We start from the raw sequence: 5,893 nt of genomic DNA on the forward strand, positions 1-5,893 counted from the left end.
TCCTCTGCTGGCCTTGGGTAAATCTCTCCGTCTGTCTTTTCTTCTCTAGGTACATATTTAAATGTGCGTGTCGTCAGGAACTTAGCAAACATACTATGACCTACTCCTTCTGTTTCAAGGACTAATTATTCACCTGAATAAAGAGTGATGACAAAACTTAAAAGAACTGTTCTAATGGGTGCTGATAATACTTGCTGGAATGGGGATGTTGCTTGAGCACCTGTTGACTTTCACATCCTTGCCCAAGGTTTGATTGGTAAAAAAAAATGACAGAAACTAGTGACATGGAGCCTCATATATTTAGCCTGACATGTGAAGACCTCTAATTTAGGTGCATCTTAACTCTTCAGTCTTATTTTTCATTATTCGTGGAACTTCATGACTTTGTGAGTTTTGTTTTTTTTTTTAAGATTTATTTATTTGACAGAGAGAGAGGCGGGGGAGTGGCAGGGAAAGGAAGAGGGAGAAGCAGACTCCCTGCTGAGTGGGGAACTCAATACAGGGCTTGATCCCAGGACCCTGGGATCATGACCTGAGCCGAAGGCAGCCCTGAGCCGAAGGCAGATGCTTAACCTACTGAGCCATCCAGGCACCCCATGACTTTGGTTTTTTTTTTAGAAAGAGAGAGAGAGAGAGAGAACATGAGCAGGGTGAGGGGAGGGAGAGGGAGAGAGTGAATCATAAGCCTACACCTTGCCCAGTGCAGAGCTGGACTCCTGGCTCCATCTCAGGACCCTGAGATCATGACTGGAGCCGAAATCAACAGTTGGATGCTTAATCAACTGAGCCACTGAGGTGCTCCTATGACTTAATTATAATCCTACTGCTGAAATTTTTCAAAAGCTTCTATGCGAGGCACCATGGTACTTTATTTCCATCATTTTAAATCCTTATAGCATTATTATTCCTATTTTATGAGTAAGGAAATTGAGGTCCAGAGGTTTCAGTTGTTATGTTCCCTGGTTACAGAGGTCAAATACTGATTAAAAAATATAAAAATAGACAAATGCATACAGGTACACATATATGGATAGACATATATGTACGTACATATACAGATACATATTTTATATGTATGTATTTCTGTGTACCTGACTTCAAATCTCTTGTTGTTCATTCTTCCTAATGTACCTTTTCATGCCCTACCACTTCTTACTTTAAAACAGTAATTACAGTCTTTGACCTTAATGACATGTTTAGAGCAGTGACAAACTTCGGAAAGCCTGGGTTCCTAATTTAATATTGCCACTGAAAATCTTTTTTTTTTTTAAGATTTTATTTATTTATTTGGTACTGAGAGAGAGAGAGCTCAAGCACAAACAGGAGGATCAGCAAAGGGAGAGGGAGAAGCAGGCTCTCCCGTGAGCAGAAAGCCTGATGCGAGACTTAACCTGAGATCATGTCCTGAGCCAAAGGCAGATGCTTAACCAACTGAGAGCCACCCAGGTGCCCACCACTGGAAATCTGTCTGAAGTTTATGCAAGATCTCTTTACCCTTCCGGCTTCAGTTTTCTTAGATATATGTGTGATAATTAACTTCTACTGAATAGCTTACATTTTCACTGTCTTAATATCTTTTGATGAAAAAAGATTCTTAATTTTAATTAGTCCAATTTAGCAACCTTTTCCTTTATTGTTAATGCTTTTTGTATCATATTTAAGAAAATGTTTCCGCCCCAAGACTGTTAGGGTATTTTATGTAATCCTAGAAGCTCTATAATGCATTGTAATAAATTTTTGTGGCTGATGTAAGTAGGTTCCAAAATTAGGGGTTTTTAAAAAATGGATTTATGGATAGCCAACTCATTTTCATTTATTGAAACTAGCATTTTCCTTATCACTCTGCAATGCTATTGTCAGAAACCAGTTGACCATATCATTGTGGGTAAGTTTTTGTACCCTATTATTTTTTCTGTCATTGTTCGTATACCTTATGGGATATTTTTCCCCCAGGTTTTTTTTTTTTACATTAAAAAAAATTAATCCAATTTGCCAACATATACTATAACACCCAGTGCTCATCCCATCAAGTGCCCTCCTCAGTGCCCATTACCCAATTACCCCATCCCTCCACCCACCTTCCCTTCTGCAACCCTTTGTTTCCCAGAGTTAGGAGTCTCTCATGGTTTGTCTCCCTCTCTAATTTTTCCCACTCAGTTTCCCTCCTTTCCCTTATAATCCCTTTCACTATTTCTTATATTCCACATATGAGTGAAACCATATGATGATTGCCCTTCTCCAGTTGATTTATTTCACTCAGCATAATACCCTCCAGTTCCATCCACATCAAAGCAAATGGTGGGTATTCATCCTTTCTGATGGCTGAGTAATATTCCCTTGTCGATATAGACCACATCTTCTTTATCCATTCATCTGTCGAAGGACATCGTGGCTCTTCCCACAGATTGGCTATTGTGGACATTGCCGCTATGAACATTGGGTGCATGTGTCTCGGCGTTTCACTACATCAGTATCTTTGGGGTAAATCCCCAGTAGAGTAATTGCTGGGTCCTAGGGTAGCTCTATTTTTAACTTCTTGTGGAACCTCCACACTGTTTTCCAGAGTGGCTGTACCAGCTTGCATTCCCACCAATGGTGCAAGGGGGTTCTCCTTCACATCCTCTCCAATATTTGTTGTTTCCTGTCTCGTTAATTTTCACCATTCTCACTGGTGTCAGGTGGTATCTCATTGGGGTTTTGATTTGTATTTCCCTGATGGCAAGTGATGTGGAGCATTTTTTCATGTGCTTGTTGGCCATGTGTATGGCTTCTTTGGAGAAATTTTGTTCCTGTCTTGTGCCCATTTCATGATTGGATTGTTTGTTTCTTGGGTGTTCTCCAGGGGTTTTTTTTTTTTTTGGTTTTTGTTTTTTTTTTTTAGATTTTATTTATTTATTTGAGAGAGAGAGCATGAGGGAGGGAAGAGGGAGAGGGAGAAGCAGGCTCCCAGCTGAGCAGAGAGCCCAAAGTGGGGCTTAATTCCAGGACCCTGGGATCATGACCTGAGCCAACCAGAGGCAGGCAGATGCTTAACTGCCTGAGCCACTCAGGCACCCTGTTTTTTTCCTAGTTTTATTGAGAAATAATTGACATGGCACTATATTAAGTTTAAGGCACATGGCACGGTGGTTTGATTTACATATATTGTGAAAAAATTACCACAGTAGATTCAGTTAGCATCCATTTCCTCATATAGGTACAAGAAAAAGTAAAGAAAGAAGAAAAGAATAAAGAAGTTGTGATGCAAACTCCCAGAATTTATTCTAACCTTTCCCTTATTACTAGCAGTTTATACCTTTTGACCGCCTTTCTCCAGTTCCCCCTACCTGCATTCCCTGCCTGTGGTAACCACAAGTCTGATCTCTTTTTCTGGGAGTTTGTTTTTTGTTTTTCAGGGTTTTGGGTTTTTTTTTTTTTTTTTTTTTTTTTTTTGGTTTCAAATGTAAGTGATCACATGGTATTTGTCCTGTGTCTGACTGATTTCACTTAACATAATGCCTTCAAGGTTCATTCATATTGTTTCGAACGGTAGTATTTCCTCATTTTCTATGGCTGAGTAATATTCCATGGTGCTTCATCTATTCACCTTCAGTGGACTTAACTTAGGTGGTTTCTGTGTCCTGGCTATTGTAAATAATGCTGCTGTGAACATGAGGTTGCAGATATCTTTTCAAGCTAGTGTTTTCATTGTCTTTGGGTAAATACCCAGAAGTGGAATTGCTGGATCATATGGTAGCTCTATTTTTAATTTTTTGAAGATCCTCCATACTATTTTCCATGGTTGCCACACCAATTTACAATCCCACCAGCAGTGTCCCATGGTTCCCTTTTCTCCACATCCCTGCCAGCATTCGGTATCTCTTGGTTTTTTTTTTTTTTTTTTTTTTTTTTTTCTTGATGGCCATTATAATAGGCATGAAGTGATATCACATTGTGGTTTTCATTTGCATTTCCCTAATGATTAGTGATGTTGAACATCTTCTCATGGACATTTGCAGAAATACTATTCACAAAAAAATGTCTGTGCGTTTTTTAACTGGGTTCCCTGTTTTTTTTTGCTAATTGAGTTGCATGAATTCTTTGTATGTTTTGGATGTTAACCCTTTATTAGATACATGGTTTGTAAAGATTTGTAATGTTGTAAATATTCGTGAAAAGGAAATATTGTCTTTTCACTCTGCAGAAGCTTTTTAGTTTGATGTAGTCCCACTTATTTATTTTTTGTTGCTTGTGCCTTAGGTGTCACATCCAAAAACTCATTACCAAAGTCATGTCAAGGAACAGCATACCTATGTTTTGTTCTACGAGTTTCATGGCTTCAATCTTACATTTAAGTCTTTATCTATTTTGAGTTTATTTTTGTGAGTGATCTAAGATCCAGTGGGCCCAGTTTCATTCTTTCACATGTGACTATCCAAGTATTCCAGCACCATTTATTGAAAGACTGCATACCGTACTTTTTACCTCATGGGGTTTTCTATGTGTATAAAATATCTATTTAGCCCTTACAGATGCACTAATTTTGTTTACTGAAATGCACAGTAAATGCAGCCTTCTGTATGATTCTTGTGTTTCCTATTGGATGATGTTTCTTAACTTTGTAGAGGCCTACCCTGTGGCTTTGGAAAATCCACCCTGACCTATCAGACCACTTTGGTCTCATTGAAGTAGGTCTTTAACTAATACCACTACGAATCTAACTAGAGTTGAAATATTCTTCTCTTTCTTGGGCTTGCTTTTTTGGTAGTCAAAGAATGATGAAAATAGTGGAAGTGAGTGCTTGCAGTTTAGGCATCAGTGAGGTACTGAGATTAGAGGCTCCTCATAATTCCAGTAGTATCATCACAAACATCTCATAGTGAGCCTTAGAGAATATAAATACTACTTTATTATCAACACAGCTTTAAGGCAAAATAAATGTCAAGTGGCTGTTTCAACATGCCTTTCCAAGATTTGCAGTTGTTCTCTAGAATAACTATGTTCCTCACAGGACTGGGAAGGAGAACAGTCATCTCTTCCAACTTTAACTCTCATATTTAAATCTCACCTATTAGTGGGCATCTAGTCAAGCTTAAATCCTTCAGGTGATAGATCAGGATCAGCAGTTGCTTATATGGTGCTGAAACCTCTCTTGGAATTTCGATTTATTTATCTAATCTTTGGCTTCAGAGTAATTCTACTTTATTATCTCCATGATCCTCTTCAAAAGTTAGTTAATCACACCTATAGTCCACTATAAATTTTCTTTGTGTGAGATAATCCAGTCCACCAACAACTTCTCATTTGATAGTGCTTCAGGTTTTCCCTCCTCAGCATGTTTCCTTTTGTCTTTGTGGGTTTTTTTTTTTTTTAAGATTTTATTTATTTATTTATTTATTCACGAGAGACACAGAGAGAGAGAGAGGCAGAGACACAGGCAGAGGGAGAAGCAGGCTCCATGCAGGGAGTCCGACATGGAACTCGATCCCGGAAACTCCAGGATCGCACTCTGGGGCCGAAGGTAGGCGCCAAACCACTGAGCCACCCAGGCATCCCCTGTCTTTGTGGTTTTGAAAGGGAACTACCGGGAAGGTTATTCATTCCAGGATGGTCTGATGACCACAGTGGCCTAAAGTCCGATACCCTCCCCGCCACCTCCTTACCCCCCTCTCACTCAACACACAAAACTCTAACAATGATGTTCAAAATCTCATTAATTATCTTCTGACTCAAAGCTGCACTTTTACATCACACAAACCACAAGTACTTCTTCCCCTGCCTCATATGATGTTCCTGAGTTTCTTTTCTTGCATCTGTCCTTTTGTTGACACTCAACATATCACTTCATCTAGGGTAAGCTAGATGGAGGAGTACATTGACCTCACTGCTTTCAGAGCACATTTTGAAATTTTAT

Source organism: Canis lupus, chromosome 2 (assembly GCF_011100685.1).
Source record: "Canis lupus familiaris isolate Mischka breed German Shepherd chromosome 2, alternate assembly UU_Cfam_GSD_1.0, whole genome shotgun sequence".
NCBI lineage: Eukaryota > Metazoa > Chordata > Mammalia > Carnivora > Canidae > Canis > Canis lupus.